The sequence below is a fragment of the Myotis yumanensis genome, unplaced genomic scaffold (assembly GCF_028538775.1).
Source record: "Myotis yumanensis isolate MYYU_CA2020_CCGP unplaced genomic scaffold, mMyoYum1.0.hap1 SCAF_5, whole genome shotgun sequence".
Classification (NCBI taxonomy): Eukaryota; Metazoa; Chordata; class Mammalia; order Chiroptera; family Vespertilionidae; genus Myotis; species Myotis yumanensis.
In genome coordinates this window covers 102,284,328-102,301,777 of record NW_027223756.1, presented here as the reverse complement: position 1 = coordinate 102,301,777, position 17,450 = coordinate 102,284,328, and the positions used below count along the sequence as shown (strand labels likewise).

The window sequence follows — 17,450 nt, the reverse complement described above, 5'->3', positions numbered from 1 at the left end:
CTCAGTGGTTAGTGTCGGCCCCCAGATGGAAGGGTCTCGGGTTTGATTCCCAGCCAAGGACATGTGTCTTTCTCCGGTCGATGTGTCCTTCTCAGGTCAATTTTTCTCTCTCTCTCCCTCCTTCCTCTCTTCCACTCTCTCTCTCTTTTTTTAATATATTTTATTGATTTTTTACAGAGAGGAAGGGAGGGGATAGAGAGTTAGAAACATCGATGAGAGAGAAACATCGATCAGCTGCCTCCTGCACACTCCCCACTGGGGATGTGCCCGCAACCAAGGTACATGCCCTTGACCGGAATCGAACCCGGGACCCTTGAGTCTGCAGGCCGATGCTCTATCCACTGAGCCAAACCGGTTAGGGCCATATGCAGTTTTAACAACTGGAATTTGCCAATACTCCCAAGAAAACAGTGCAATAAATAGGTCTAGTTCCAAGAGCTACTATTAAGCCATCTTAAATGTTCCAAGTCTTATTAGAAACCTGTCCACACTTACAATTGAAGACTATATTTTAACATGAACTAGCCTGGTTTGGTGTGGCTCAGTGGTTGAGCGTTGACCTATGAACCAGGAGGTCACAGTTTGATTCCCAGTCAGGGCACATGTCCAGGTTGCGGGCTTGATCTGCAGTGGGGGTGTGCAGGAGGCAGTTGATCAATAATTCTCTCTCATTATTGATGTTTCTAGCTCTCTCCCTCTTTGAAATCAATAAAAAAAAAATTTTTAAAGATGACCTAATTCTCTGCTTTGTTACTGAAAATTCAACATTACCAAGAAACAAAATCTCCCCTCATTTTAGTCCTCCTACATCAAATAGTCCTTTTAAAAGATAGCACATATGCCCTAACCGGTCTGGCTCAGTGGATAGAGTGTTGGCTGCGGACTGAAGGGTCCCAGGTTTGATTCTGGCCAAGGGCATGTACCTTGGTTGCGGGCACATCCCCAGTGGGAGATGTGCAGGAGGCAGCTGATCAATGTTTCTCTCTCGTCGATGTTTCTAACTCTCTATCCCTCTCCCTTCCTCTCTGTAAAAAATCAATAAAATATATTAAAAAAATAAATTAAAAATAAATAAATAAAAGATAGCACACATGGAACAGGTATGTAAAAAGGATACTGCACTATTATGCTTACTAGAAGAAAACACAAAATTTAGTTGATCTTGGGCTTGACAATGAGCTTTTAATACAACATCAAAAGCAAGATACATGAAAGAAAAAAGTTAAGACTTTTAAAATTAAAAACCTCAACTCTGTGAAAGACACATAAAATGAAAAGACAAATCAGACCAAGAGAAAACATTTGCAAAATACATATCTTACAACAGACTGGTTTCAAAATACTTGAAAAACTCAAATTTAACAATAAGAAACAAACTACTCAATTAAAAAATGGGTAAGCCTGGACAGTGTGGCTCAGTGGTTGAGCTCTGACCCATGAACCAGGAGGTCATGGTTAGGACACATGCATGGGTTATGGGGTTGATCCCCAGTAGGGGCGTGCAGGAGGCACCTGTTTGATGATGTTCTTTTCTGATCTGTTTCTATCTCTATCCTCTCCCTTCCTCTCTCTCTAAAAATCAATAAAAAACATATAAAAGAGGATATTAAAAAAATAAATAACTCATTGGGTTTAAAAATAAAAAATCCTATATGCTAAGTGTCCGGCCGTCCATTCAACCAATCAAAGCGTAATATGCTAATGATATGCTAAGGTAGCCCAACTGCTCACTATGACATGCACTGACCACCAGGGGGCAGATGCTCCGACCAGTAGCTTAGCTTGCTGCTGGGGTCCAGCTGATTGGGACTGAGCGAGACAGGCTGGACTTGCCCTGGAGCCCTCCCACATTCCTCCCCAGCCCGATCATACACCGGTGGGGTCTCTTGGCCTGGCCTGTGCCCTCTCGCAATCTGGGACCCTTCAGCGACATAGGAGCTGGTTTCAGCTCAACCCCGCAGGCCAGGGCGAGGGAACCCACTGGTGCACGAATTCGTACATCAGGCTTCTAGTAAATATATAAAAAACAGGCTAAAGATGTAAACAAAGACCTCATCAAAGAAAATATTCAAATGGCAAATGAGCATGGAAAAAAGATGCGCAACACTTGCCATTACATAATTGCAAATTAAAACATTATACCACCATACACTTGTTAGAATGGCTAAAAACAAAAAACAAACAAAAACCTGGCAAGGATGTGAAACAAGATAAACTCCTATTTCATTGCTGAATAAGTAAGCATAGTGAAACTATTTTGTATGCTATATATAATTATGGATGCATGGCACTATGCATTTGTCAAAACCCATTAAAACTTTACAGCACAAAGAAAATATCTTAACGTATGAAAAATTTTACAAATCATCTAGGAGGTCAAGTGACCCAAGGATAGCATGCAGGATGTAATACAATCTAATGTATTATAGATAAATGAAAAAACTTAATTCAAGAAAGTGAAGGGAAAAGACCTTGAGCAAAGCCACTTTGGAAGTGAGTGCAATCTGTAAAAACTAGACTGTACAAAAGCACTTTTCTTAGTTGGTAAATTGTTTCTCACAGGTGTGCGGATGAACAATCCAGATGCTACTACACATGTATATTGGAAGTGAACAATGAAGTAAAGGAATGGTAGACGGTGGGAGGCACTATAATGTTGGGTATGGGAATTTACAGATAAGCAAGGGAAAGAGGCCAGAATAATCCACGGTAACGGGCAAGAGTTGGAGCCATCAGCATGATCTTATGTTTAGCTTAATATACAGAGGTTACATATAGGAACATTTAAATATGTGCACATACACCACTTAATCTATGCACATATATTTTCCTGTTCTGTCAACTAAGAGGGCCTAGAAGAAACTACACCCTAGCAACATAAATACACCTAGTAGCAAATCTTGATCTCCAATAAAAGGAAATGGCTCCTTGAAGAAATGACTGATTCTAGTATTAGAGCAGAAAATACACAAGACGAGCCTGGAGCATTTTGTAGTGTCAGAAAGAAGTGTTCAAAAAAGGTAAAACAAAAAATCCACAATGATGGAGTTGTGTGAAAGGAATACAAGAAAGACCTCCCAAAGGCCAAAGCTGGAACAGTAGACGCAACAAAGTAAGTGGCATTTATGCCCCAAAGTATAAAATAAATGCCCACGAACCTATACTGGTACAAATAGATGACAGAATAAATAAATGGGAGACAAACTTCCCATGCAGAAATATTCCAAGTAATTTATGTTCTCTATCCTCAAGGAGAAGTGCCACTCCTGTAAGTGTGGGCCGCACAGTGACCTCCTTCCACACAGGCCAGACAGTACGGAATATAGGGAAGAGGGAAAAGAAACAGATAAACTTTACAGTGGAGAAACCTGGCAAACACACCTTAGCCAGGTGATCAAAGTCAGCATCAACTGTGATAGGTCATGTTGGTAGTATGTGCCCTTGATACAATGTGATGAAAACAGTACCTTTAACCTCTGTGGTCTTCCTCCTAAAAATCCATACTCCCAGTCTCACCATGAGAAAAACATCAAGCAAGTCCCAGTAGAGGGACATTCTACAAAATAACCTGACCAGCCCTCAAAAATGTCAAAGTCTTCAGAAACAAAAAAAGCCTAAAAACTTGTTGCAGCCAAGAGGTGCCTAAGAAGACATGATAACTAAATGTAATGTAGATCCTTGGACAGAAAAAGGACAGTGGGGGAAATATAAAGGAGGGGAGGGACCTGAATTAAATATGGATTCTAGTTAATAATTATGTATCAATATTGGTTCATTAATTATAACAAATGTACTATATATACTAAGTTGTTAATAATAGGGGAAACTGGGTCTGGATTATATGGGAATCCTCTGTACTATTTTTATAATTTTTCTATACATTTTAAACTGTTCTAAAAATTAGTTTATGTTTAAGAGGATTTCATAAGTTTGTCCTTTTTTAAGTCTTCATTTATCTTTATTTACAGAATCATAAGCAGAGAGCATCTTTCTCTGTTGTCACCCACTGTTTCTAAAAATATCAATAGGAAATATACCTTTAATAGGAAATATACTGGGTTCAGCTGGGCTTCTGATAAAAGCTGGATGGCAGAGTTCAAGACTGTTTTCTAGTAATCACAAGTTTGAACTGTGAGAATTCTGTGTTACAAAAGAGTAAAAGGAGAGCCCAGCCTGTGTGGCTCAGTTGGTTGAGCATCATCCCATGCACAAAGATGTCCCAGGTTCAATTCCTGGTAAGGGCACATGACCATGTTTCAGGCTGAATCTCCAGTAGGGTGCGTGCAGAAGGCAGCTGATTAATGTTTCTATCTCTCTCTCCCTCTCCCTTCCTTTCTCTAAAATTAATAACATATTTTAAAAAAACGCAAAGGAGTAAAGGAGAAAATGCATCTGAAGCCTCATCAGAGAGCCTGGAATGCTTTAGACACTAAATGAATGTTTGTTGACAGTTCAATGCAATGTCATGAGTGCTAACTAGTATCAATCATTTTCTTGAAATTTGGTCTCTAACCTTCAGGAGCTCAATCTACATAGGGTATAAGTAAAGTCTGGAAACAAAACTTCATATACCTAGCCGGTTTGGCTCAGTAGATAAAGCATCAGCTTGGGGACTGAAGGGTCGGTCGGTTCAATTCCAGTGAAGGGCACATGCCCAGGTTGTGGGTTCGATCCCCAGTAGGGGGCGTGCAGGAGGCAACCGATCAATGATTCTCTCTCATCACTGATGTTTCTCTCTTTCTCTTCCTCTATGAAATCAATAAAAATATATATATTTTTTAAAAATCTTTTATATAGAAGGTGACTGTGAATTTGCCAATTTTTCAGACTTTATGAATATACTGTATTATTTGTTCTATAAACCAAGGGTATTTTTTTTGTTGGTTAATATAAAAATAAACCAACATTATAACCTATCTTTTACAATCTAACCTGCAAAAAAATGCACATAGTTTTGGTAGTACTATGTAAGACTCTTGCTAATAATTTTCTTCTGTTAAAAAATGCCATAAAAGTAAAATTTTCAAAAATGAATGACTGACACAGATAAAACTTCACAGAACTATGTACAAACAAGGGCATGTAATATCTGGCAAAATCTAAGTAAGATCTGTAAATTGTATCATGTACCAATGTTAAGTTCCTACTTTTGCTACTGTACCATGGTTTATGTTAACATGCTACTTTGGGGGGAAGCTGGGTGATGGTTACAGGGACTTCTCTGTACTATTTTTCCAACTTCTTGCAGGTCTGTAATTATTTCCGAATTAACAGCTTAAAAAATTATTGGATCATTGAAGATGGTTCTTTAAACTTGATCAAAATTGTCTAACCAGCTTTAAATTGACCTGGTCCTCTAAAACACAAAACCACAAAGGAAGACTCAGAAATGTAAATTGGATTATAAATTTGAACATGATGAGGTAAAATCTCTCTCCTCTTCTTTCAATTACTTACAGCTTTGTTTTAGTAATCAAATATAATTACCTACCTATATCCAAATCAGAGACTCCCAGCCCTCTAGGATCACATGGACAAATATACACAAAACCAAGAAAACAGGAGCCAAATACACACACATTTATAACATACATTTATTATATAAACTAGCAGCCCAGTGCTCGAAATTCCTGCACTCGTGGCGGGGGAGTGGAAGGGGGGGGCCTCAACCTGGCCTGTGCCCTCTTGCAGTTGAGGAGCCCTCAGGGGATGTCCGACTGATGGCTTAGGCCCACTCGCATACCCTTAGTCAGACACCCTTAGCACTGCCACGGAAGCAGGAAAGGCTCCCGCCACTGCTGCTGTGCTCGCCTGGCTTCTGGCTGTGTGGTGCTCCCCCTGTGGGAGGGCACTAACCATCAGGGGGCAGCTCCTGTGTTGAGCATCTGCCCCCTGGTGGTCAGTGCTCATCATAGCAACCGGTCCTTCTGCTGTTCAGTTGATTTGCATATTAGCATTTTATTTTTTTGGATGCTTTCTGACTTGCTTCCCAATTTCCCAAGGACCAACCAAAAAGCCCAGTTCTCAAAATCTTAGGGTTAGAAAGTTTCTTCAAGAGCATCTAATCTACTCACTTTCAATATTTCAATCGCTCTTAACTCTTAGAAGAGTGAATTTACCTTAAATTCAAGAGATGGAAGTTTCCTATTCTAAAACTGATGATTCAGAAAATTAATTCTTCATACACATGGCAGTACAGTGTATGTGGTATAACCTGTCCCCATCAGAGAAACCTGGGTTTCAGACTCTCAAGCTCCTTTCTAGCCTTGCTCAGCTCACTAAACTTCTAGGAGTCTTCTGTCCCTATGTTATAAATGCCTAACTCAAAGGCTTGCTGTGAAAATATAAAAAAGATAATACAAAGTCCAGTACTTTATAGGTATACCCAAATGGTTTGTCCTTTGATATACCAAGTACAACCACAGTGAATACATTTTCTATTCTTACAATGGACAAAAACGTCTAATATGCCTGCCTACTCCTCCAAAGTATTTCAACATGAATGACTTTACATAACAAGAAAAACTTACTTCCCTCCTAGTATATTTCTTCTTTAACTCTACCTTGCAATGATGCATATACAATTTTAACAGTTGGATATGGAAATCTCCATGTTTATCTATGATATTTTTTCTCTGCATTACCAATTACTTTTCTTTATGAATTCTCTGAAATTTAATTTATTTTTGGTTAATGATAATTCTGTTCTCAGCATACATTCTAAAAAGTCCGTATTATTTTACTATACACATTTAATGGCATACATAAGACTTTGAACACAAAATATTCTATATAACAGAAACAAACACATTCTGCATCAAATTTCAGCAAATTCAGATCAATTTTAGGAATGGGCAAACACCAAAGAAATACTGAATTTGCCACCTTCCAAAGGCAGAAACTTTATCTTCAATAAGGGTCCCTGAGTGAAGGGACCTATTAAAAATACAAGAATTAGCCCTGACTGGTTTGGCTCAGTGATAGAGCGTCAGCCTGTGGACTAAAGGGTCCCAGGTTCGATTCCAATCAAGGGCATGTACTTTGGTTGCTGGCACATCCCCAGTAGGGGGTATGCAGGAGGTAGCTGATCGATGTTTCTCTCTCATTGATGTTTCTAACTCACTATTCCTCTCCCTCCCTGTCTGTAAAAATTGAAAAAAAAAAAAAAACTTTCAAAAAATAAAAGAATTATATTAAAGAAAAATCTTTAAAACAAATGGAGACTCAAATTATGTTTACGTTTATTAAAGTTTTATAGTTTATCTTTTCAAGCTAAGTCTACTTTCATATCTATTTTCATAAGACATGTTAGTCTATGAATTTCTTTTCTTGTAAAGTGTTTGTCTGGCTTTGGTATCAGGTTAATACTTTGCCTCATAGAATGGGGAAATGTTCTCCCCTCTTCTGTTTTCAGAAAGAATCTGTAAAGGATTGCTATTTCCTTCTCTAAGTATTTGGTAGAATCAAGTGAAGCCATTTGCTCTGTTGCACTTTGTTTCTCAAAATAAATTTAAAAATTTCAACTTTCATTTCTTTTATCCATGAGAAATTACAAAAGAGGATCAGAAATCCCAGGGAAAGGATTATTTCTTTGTCTCTTAATCAGATTGAGAAAGTTCCTTTCTATTCCTGTTGAGTGTTTCTATAATTAAAGGGTTTTGCATTGTTAAATTCTGCGTCTATTGAGATGATCATGTGGTTTTTATCCTTCATTAATGTGGGATATCACATTAATTATTGTATGCTGAACCAACTTTGCATTCATGGGAAAAATCCCAGTTGGTCATGGTGAATAAATCCTTTTTATATGTTGCTGTTTTCTGTTTGCTAGCATTAAGTATTTCTGCATAAAAGATATTGGTCTATGGTTTTCTTTCCTTGTATACTCTTTTTCTGGCTTTGATATTAGGGCTTCATAGAATGAAGTGGGAACTGTTCTCCCCTCTTCTTTGTTTAGAAGAGCTTTTGAAGGATTGGTGTTTAATGCTTCTGTAAGTAGTAGAATTCACCAGTGAAGCCATTTGGTTCCAGGCTTTTTTTTGTGAGACTTAATCTCTTAAAAGTAGATAGCAAACTCCAACTCTAATTCCTTTAATCTATGAGAAATTAAAAAAAGAAACAGAAGAAATTACCAAGCTAATGTTCTTGGTTGTTTTAAAAAAAGTGATTTTTAAAAAGGTACTATGCAATAAAAGCTGAGGCAGTCTTTCATGTAGGCTATCCATTTATCTGCTTAAATTTTAAATCTTATTAGGTGAAGATATGTTAGGTTGTTGAAATTATACATCACAAGAACCCCAAAATGTTCTATTATTCCAATCTGACACCGAAGGAATTTAAGACTAAGTTACACAAACTTGTCCTAGGTCACAGACATATATAGTACAGGGGGGCCTTGACTTACGAGTGTCACGACTAACGAGTTTTTTGGTATTCGGCAGATTTTTTGCATTGAGTTGATAGAGTAATTTGAGTTAACGAGCTCCTTAACGAGTTCGGTCTCGGAACGAATTGAACTCATAAGTCAAGGCCCCACTGTAGTTAATGAGCAGGAACCCAGGAACCCAGAAGTCATACTCATTCATCGGCGATCTAATAACTTGGAATATTGGGTGAATTACTCAGCTCAGAGCCTCAGTTTCATCTCTACATTGAGAATAACAACATGATCTACTTTTTAGGATTGTTGTATAAACAAAATACATGTGAAGTGCATATGACAGTATCTGGCTTAGAGTATGTGCTCAACATCAGCAGGGAGTTCTATTACTAGTTGTTGCCCAGTGCTGCCAATCAAGCTTCAGTGGCTCTAAAATTCCTGAGTTTTAAAGCAAATAAATCTCAGATCGGAAAGGAAGCAGTCACAGATAAACCATTTTACTTTTACTATTACTTTTTGTACTTTTTTATTTTACTACATGTACATCTAGTAAAAAAAACAAAAGCATTTAAAGGTGGAAAAGTATATAAAATTCAAAATGGACTGTACTGTTAATGCTCATTCATTTAAAAGTAGATCCAGCCCTGGCTGGTTTGGATCAGTGGATAGAGCGTCAGCCTGCAGACTGAGGGGTCCTAGGTTTGATTCCAGTCAAGGGCATATGCCGGCGTTGTGGGCTTGATCCCCAGTGGGGGGTGTGCAGGAGGCACCTGATCCATGATTCTCTCTCACCATTGATGTTTCTCTCTCTCCCTCTCCCTTCCTCTCTGAAATCAATAAAAATATATTTAAAAAAAATAAAAATAAAAGTAGATCCATATTGTTTTTACAGTTTTGAATTTTGTTTTTCATTGACTGAAACATTAGAATCATTTTTTTCATAGCACACCTTTTTGCTATAAACCTAGGTTTATATTATGAATACTATATTGCTGAGAATTGTCTAAATTCTTTAAAAAAAAAATCTCCAAATAATTTCATAGCTCAGTTAAGCTTAATTTTAAAGTACATATGTTGCACCCTGGCCAGTATGGCTCAGTTGGTTGGAGTGTGTTCCACACACCAAAAGGTTGAGGGTTCGATTCACAGTCAGGGCACATACCTAGATTGTGGGTTCAGTTCCCGGGTGGGGTGTGTACGAAAGGCAACCATATTTCTCTTCTCTCTTCCTTCCCTTCTCTAAAATCAATAAACATACCCTTGGGTGAGGATTAAAAACAAACAAACAAAAAAAAACACGTTGCAGTTAACAAAGCATTCAACCAGCACTTTTCTGACAAAGTTCTACAGTAAACTATATAGGTCACAACGTTAATGCACTTTTATTTCCATAGCAACAACTAGTTGTTATGAGCTGCCAATTCTATTTGTATAATTACACTCTTCAAAGTAGCTCACCATCCTATTTGTCCCTTCCAATAGCCCCCTCAGTAAAGTATACAGGAGACTTCTCATTTCAGTTTTCAAGATGTGGAAACCAAGGAGGTTCATAAGCTAGTTACCCACGTTCAGACTGAAACTCCAGTCTCTCGAGCCTGTATCGATGCACACCAACTGTCACTTCATCACCTTAAGCTCTTCGCAGGGCAAACTGAACTGTGTAACTAAAAAGATGCAATAGCCTGATTGCCAAAACTGCAGCAACGACTTCTGTGAAAACGTCACTTCTGGAAAAAGTTTACCCCTCATGGTCCTTGCAAGATAATGTGCTAGTTGAAACTGCTGAATTAAGATAGCATGGTGTGGAGATGCTGACACCGCTTTCAGATAGCTCATAACATGTTTGCTGTAGGCCACATCCACTCCAATACACAGTTCACCCTGGACTGCTCATGATCCAGGTGCCTGGCTTGTTTTCTTCTGTACCCTGGCTAGTGCACAGGCGAAGAGAGCTCCCACACAGCTCTTTACCTCTGCTCTAAGTAATTACAGCAAATGTACAACATGGCAGTGATTCTATTCATGACCCTCAAACACTGCTGGAAAAAAGACTAAGATACAGAATGACTTTAAAGATCAATAATAACACTTTTCCTTTTAAGAAAGAAACAGAAAAACTCAAGCAAAATGTTCCACTTCCTAAATTAGACGTGGAGGGACTCAGCGGTGGTTCACCTTTGTCCTCCCAACCTTTTAATATTCAGCTCAGTTTAACTTCCCTCAACCAGCACAGACTTGTTGTCATGCCCAGCAGTCCTGGGGAACAGGACTGAACTCTGAGAGTAGGGTGTCAGTCAGCATTCAGGCTATAATTTATTGCAATCAATAGGTATCAGACTTCACTCTCCTATATTATACGCAATTCAATTCTAACAACTCCATCAGGTATTATCGTACCCATCATTTGGGGAGAACTGGGGTAAAAAAGTAAATTGCCCAAGGTCACACAGCAACCAATGGCCGATGAAGGACTTGAACCAGGGCCTTAACCTTAACCAAAACTTAACCGTAATACCAAAACTGCCTAGCCCTCACCTACAATGCGAACGGGATCATAAAATAAACGCATGACCTTGGACCAGTCATTTCATGGCTCTGGGCTTGGGCCTGCTCCTCCGCTGGAAAACCTGCCCACAGTAAGCTTCTAGCGCTTTCCTGCTTTAAATGTCTGGTGAAATCCCGACTGGACTGCTCCCCACCTCCGCAGAGGTGGAAATAAGAAGACTGAAGTTTTTCAATCACTGCATTCTAGCACATTCTCCATCCCTTCAGGGTGCTCGGTTTCAGTCTTCGCTTTGCGGTTCTATATTCAAATGCTGAACCTGTAACACGGACCCTACACGTTCCGGGTCTGATATCGCCTCTCCCCACGGCCGGAGGGAGCGACTAGGCCCGATCCCACTCCAGCCCACCTCCTGGCTTCCCGGGCAGCCAGCAAACGGCCTAAGAAAGCTCTAGAAGCAAAGCCACAGGACCAAGGAGCTGAGGTCAAGGGAGGCTCTAGAGCACCTGCCACGCCTCCCGACCCCAACGGCGCGACCTGGGCTTGGCTCTCCCACCGAGGCGGCCGAGTTCGGGCCTTTACCCCTCATGACCCGCGCGGGCCGGGGCCTGAGCCCTCGAAACCCAGCCCGACCCCCCGGCCCCGCCCGGCACCTCGGCCGGAACGCGACGCGCCCAGACCCCTGGGGTCCTCACAGGCCCGAAGACACACGCAGGCCTCCAGTCTCACCTCGAGCCTCCCAGGGACCGCCGGCGGCGCCCGCGCTCCTCCCGCCCGCACACCAGGCCCCACGCTGCAGTGGAGACAGCAGCAGAGGAGGCCCGACCGTCACGTGCCACAGAACCAAAAGGCCTGGGCTACCGCTGCGACCGCGCGAGCGAGCGAGCACGGCCGCACCAAGTCCAGCCCAGCGTCCGCCCCTCGCTCCTGAGTCGCTAGGGCCAGAGCAAAGTCCCGCCCCCCAGCGCCAGCTCCGAAACGCGGTTGGTCAGCCTGGCCATCGTTCTAATCACCTTCCCAGACGCCCCCTAGGGCTATTCTTCGTGGAGTGTGGCGATTGGCTGGGAGTGCGGCAGGAAGTAGCTGTTGGTTGGATGGGAGGGGAGGGGGCGGGCCAGAGCGGAGAGGAGCGCGGGCGCGCGCCTAGGGGCGGGGCCGGCTGGCGGGCGACGCCGCGCCCCGGTTCCCTAGTGCTCTAGTGGGCGGGCTGTCTGGCGTTCCGTCCCAACCCCAGTGGTTTCGACCCCTTGGCTTTGGGGCCCCGGCCCCAGGGCCTGCATCCCGCTTTCTTCGCTGGGAGGGCAAATAGCGGGCGGTAGGAGGAGTGGGAGGTCTGGCGTGCCATCGGGAAGGGCCAGTTCCCCTTGCAGCGTGTGCAAGGCCCCCACGGGGTGCTGGCGGGACCCGCAAGGGCTCCCGCCGCCAGGCCTGGAGGCGCCTGCACGGCGCCGTGTGACCCCATGTCATGCATCACCTTCCTGCTGGGCCTAGCAGCCTGCGGCGGCCAGAGAACTAGAGTCCAAAATGCTATAATCTGAACACAATACAGCATACAGAGGATGTGTTATACAACTGTACCCCTAAACCTATATAGTTTTATTAACCAATATCACCCCCAAATAAATTCAATTTAAAAAATACTATAATCCAAGGTTTTTTCAGCTTTCAATTTGTGATGTATCCTGACGTAAGATTAGACATAAGGTCGCAGAGACACACTGACAGCAGGATTGAGCGAAAAGGGTGGTGCAATGAAAAAAAGATGTCAAACACACCACCATTTTTAAACCCATCTTCAGTTTTCAATATGCTGAGAATCTCGGAAAATGGAAGTAGCCTGAGACTTTCCTAGACCTTTATAGGTCCTGCTCTGCCTTCCATTTGTTTGTATACCCAAAAAGCTGGTCCCAGTGATACTGACGTAATAATCTTGTCACAGCAAGGAGTAAAGGGAGGACTAGATCATCTAGGCATGCCATTTATACAGCTTTGCTAATTCAACACTCTCCCAGGTCTGTTTCCTGCGGGATCAGTGGGGGAAGGGACTGGACAGAGGCCGTTTAGACGCATGCCCAGTAAGGCCTGCGTGATGTGGGAGGGTGCCCACCTGGGAATAAATTAGTGGCCGGAATAGGTGTGGCCACTGCAAGGGCACAAAACCTGAATATTTAAACTTCTAATCAAAGGAGCATGCTCTCTTGATTTTTACTCTTTTTTTAAAATGTGTTTTTGTTTCAGAGAGAGGAAGGGAGAGAGATAGAAACACCAATGATGAGAGAGAATCTTTGATCTGCTGCCTCCTGCATACCCACTACTGGGGATCTAGCCCGAAACCTGGGCATTTGCCCTGACTGGGAATCAAACCTCGACCTCCCTGGTTCATGGGTCGATGTTCAACCACTGAGCCAGACCAGCTGGGCGGTGTTTATTCTTTTGCCTCTTTTGGCCTTTAGCCTTCTGGCCCTCTCGGGACTCCTGCTGCAGAGGGTGCCCTCTCCTCCACCCACAGGGCCCACAGCCATGTGGGGTCCACACAATGGACTAATGAACTTTAATGACCCGGTGCAACATGGAATGAAAGCTCTGGCACTGGCCCTCCTTTGGGCTCCACTGAGCCCACAGCTGCTCCTCTTTCAGGACTGGTTTAAGGGGCCTGGGACTTTGGAACCCAAGGAATGTAACTCCTCGCCAACAAAAACCATTCATTCACCCGTGCAAATCTTAGAAAATTCTTTTTCTGCCCTCGCCTGTTTTGCTCAGTGGATAGAGTGTCTCTGCCTATGGACTGAAGGGTCAAGGGTTCAATTCTGGGTCAAGGGCACATACCTCGGTTGCAGGTGTGTGTGGAAGGCAACAAATCAACGTGACTCTCTCACATCAATGTTTCTCTCTTTCAGTCTCTCCCCCTCCCTTCCACTCTCTCTAAAATCAATAGAAAAATATTCCCAGGTAAGGATAACTACAACAACAAAATTCTTTTTCTGAATCACCAGAGCCACCCACTCCTACTAGTGTCGGGGAAATTGGACCCCCTAATTCCCCTGGCAACACTAGGATGGAAAAAACTAGAATCAGTAGGTGGAAAGCCTATTCCAGGACCAGCTTTATTCCCTCCTGCCACCTGGGTGGAGGAAAAAAGAGTCAGTGGTTTGTGATTTGCATGAGTTCAGTATTTTCCAACTCTCAGCCCCACAATTTGTGTAAGGGAGCTTTGCTTTCCTGTTTCCTAGGGAAGTGGATATTCAAGGCACACTAATATTCTGGATGCCACATGTTCCAAATAATGAGCTTAAAATGTAGTTGTGGGAACTGTGTATGTGAGCAAAAGGTTTAAGCTAAAATATGGTAGTACTCAACGGAATTTAATGGGGTTTAAATTGGGAGGACCTGCTTTCATCTAGAATGGCAGAGAAAGGCAAAACCTGAGCTGGAACTGGAAGGACATGCAGTACATATTTCTATAGATGGAGAGTTGGAGGGCGGCTTCTTTAGATAAGGGAACAGTCTATGCAGTAACAGGAACATGGGTGTCAGTGTGTTTAGGGACACCATGTATGGGAGTGTTTGGGCTGGAGAAACGTGTTCGGGACAGTGATGGGCAGTCAGCTCCAGAGCTGGGTTAGGAGCAGGCCTTGAAGGCTTAGTGAAGGACTTTATAGGGAGATAGTTTATTTTTTAAGTTGATTTTTGAGGGAGCGAGAAAACATCAATTTGTTGTTCCACTTACTTGTGCATTCATTCATTAGTGTAGGAGCTAAGCATTAATACAGGAAGGAATGTGATGGCTGGGAGTGGGATCAGAGCCTGGGCCTGCTTTGGGGGGAAGTTGCAGCATTCGTGGGCCTCCCAGAGGACCAAAGCAGGCTCCTGCCAAGGGGAGTATCGCCTCTCCCTGCCCCCAAAGCAGTGTTTCTCAACCTTGGCTGCACATTAGAATCACCTGGGAATCTTTTTAAACTCCTCCGAGGATGAGGCCCAGAAATCAGGATTTTAAAAAGATTCCCAGGTAATTCTAATGTGCAGCCAAGGTTGCGAACCACTGCCCTAAAGAGAGGAAGGACAGACTTCTCAGTCTCCCCGAGATACAATGCAACCGGTCCTTCCTGCTCCAGACTGTGGAGGGAAGGAATGAGCAATAAAGGGGAAATTCCTCTGCTGGGCACATACCCAGTAGAAGATAAGATGGCACAGAGGGAGGTACTTCCACTTTGAGGCATGTGCAGTAGGATTAAGTTGGCACCATAAGGGGGAGTGTCTAGCCTGGGAAAAGGATTGGATTGGATAAGGGACGCAGAACCCTGGTAAATCTAGGAAATGGATTGGTTAGGGGAAGAATTCAACAGAAGCCCATCAAGGATTGGGAAGTTGATTGCTTGGTTTGAAGAAGAGCCTGGTCCTTCCCAAACCCAAAAATCATATAATCCTAGTTTAACAAAGATGCTCTCCCCCTTCTCCCTTCCTTTTCCCCTCTCTTTCTCTCTAACATGTGCTTGCCCATGAGATCACGCATTTCATCTCAGCCACACAGGCCTAGCAGCTGCCTGGGATTTGCAGCAGATCATGCAGGCTCCAAAGGACTAATCTTTAATGTGTCACAGATTCTCTGAATACGGGTCTTAGTTTTGGGCTTGATGAAGACAAGGCTGGACTTTTTCCAGGGTAGGACGAATGGAGATGAAACATTGGGAACCTGGGGGCAGCCTTCTATTTCCACCCCAATAAATATTACCATGCCACTACCTCCCGTATGTGGGTCCTGGAATGCTTTCCTTGCAACTCCATGAAAGAACACGATTTCCAGCAGCAAGACATGGATTGATTCTTGTATGTGCCCTGACCAGGATGCTCTAACCCACTGAGCTATCTGGCCAGGGCCTGTAGGGAGATAGTGTAGATTTTAGATATGGGTCATGATTTAGGTGTTGATGAAGTATTATTTTAATATTACTCCAGAGAGTTCTGAAAGAGGGGAGACTAGCAGTTATAAGGTGGGTTAGGAAGCCACTTTTTGCAGTTGATTAAAGGGCAGAATTAGGAAATGCCAGTTATATGGAGACAAAAGCATTAAATGTTGACACTGAAGAATAGTTCGTTGGACTCAGACTAAGGAAAGAGGAACCAAAGCCAACACTTTGGTGTGAGCCTGGGTGACTGGAGGTGAAATGTAGAGCTCCCCAAAAAAGGGAATTCCAGTTTGGCTGATCCTTAGGATCCTGGGTCTTACCCAAGACAGAGCAGGACTGTAGAACCTGTTAAAGATCCTGCTAGGGATTTTCCAGCTAAAATTCCCAGGCATGGAGCCCGTACCTGGGAATGTGACTTGACTGGGAATCAAGCTGTGACCTCCTGGTTCATAGGTCAATACTCAACCACTGAGTTATGCTGGCTGGGCTCCCCCCCCCCCCCCGCACCCCCTTTGTAAACAATATGAAACAGCCACTGTTTATTAACTGACCAAATTACAAAAATAATAATGGTAGACACCTCAGTTCATCTACACTAATAAAAGAGAAACATGGTAATTGGCGTACGACCGCTACCCTTCCCATTGGCTAATCAGCATATCCTTATGCAAATTAACTGTCAGCCAAGATGGCGGCCGGCAGCCATGCACTGAAGCGAGCAGGGAGGCTTGCTTCCTCCAGGAACTGCGGACTCCAACGTTTCCCCGCCTGACTTGCCGGACTCTCAACTGCAACTCTAAGCAACTATTACTATGTTGCAAATAAGAAGCTAAACAAAACCGGCTGTCAGTCAGCCCCGGACTGCAACATTGTATCCATGTTTTCAGCAGTGAGGCCTCAGAGCTAAAGCTGGCCCAGAATAAAAAAAAAAAAAAAAGAAAACAAGGAGCAGTTTGGAGCTTTTAGTCAACTGCCAGCGGGAAAACAGCCCTCAGCCCCTCAGCCAGCCTGGCCAGGCACCCCAGTGGGGACCCCCACCCTGATCCAGGACACCCTTCAGGGCAAACCAGCCAGCCCCCACCCATGCACCAGGCCTCTATCCTATATAGTAAAAGGGTAATATGCCTCCCAGCACCGGGATCAGCGGAGCCTCGAGACTCCCAGCACTGGGATCAGCGTGACAGGGGGCAGCGCCCAAACCTCCTGATCAGCCCTGCTCTGTGCCTGATAGGGGGGAGCTCCCCAATCCCCCGATTGCCCTGTGGCTCTGTGTGTGACAGGGTGCAGCGCACCAACCCCGTGATCGGCCCTGCTCTGTGTGTGACAGGGTAGAACCATAACCTCTCCATCGGCCCTGCCCTTAGTGTGACAGTGGCGGTGCCCCAACCCCCTGATCGGCCCTGTTCTGTGGGTGATAGAGGATGGCGCCCCAACCCCCCTCCACGGGCCTTGCTCTGTGTGTGACAGGGTAGAGCCATAACCTCCCCATTGGCCCTGCCCTGAGTGTGACAGGGTGCAGCGCCCCAACCCCCTGATCCGCCCTGCTCTGTGTGTGACAGGGGGCGGTGTCCCAGCTCCCCTATCGGCCCTACTCTGTGAGTGACAGTGGGGAGCTCCTCAACCCTCTGATGGGCCCTGCTCTGTGAGTGACAGGGGGCAGCGC

At 43.7% G+C, this 17,450-nt stretch overlaps 1 protein-coding gene across 1 annotated transcript in view; it reads right to left on the bottom strand.

The window, feature by feature from the left end:
- Nucleotides 1-11,743, bottom strand: part of CANX (calnexin) — a 31,501-nt gene extending 19,758 nt beyond the window's left edge. The window contains exon 1 of the mRNA XM_070416776.1: nucleotides 11,613-11,743. The gene's annotated coding sequence lies outside the window, so the exon portion shown is untranslated. The remainder of the gene's footprint in view (nucleotides 1-11,612) is intronic.
- Nucleotides 11,744-17,450: the final 5,707 nt, after the last annotated feature.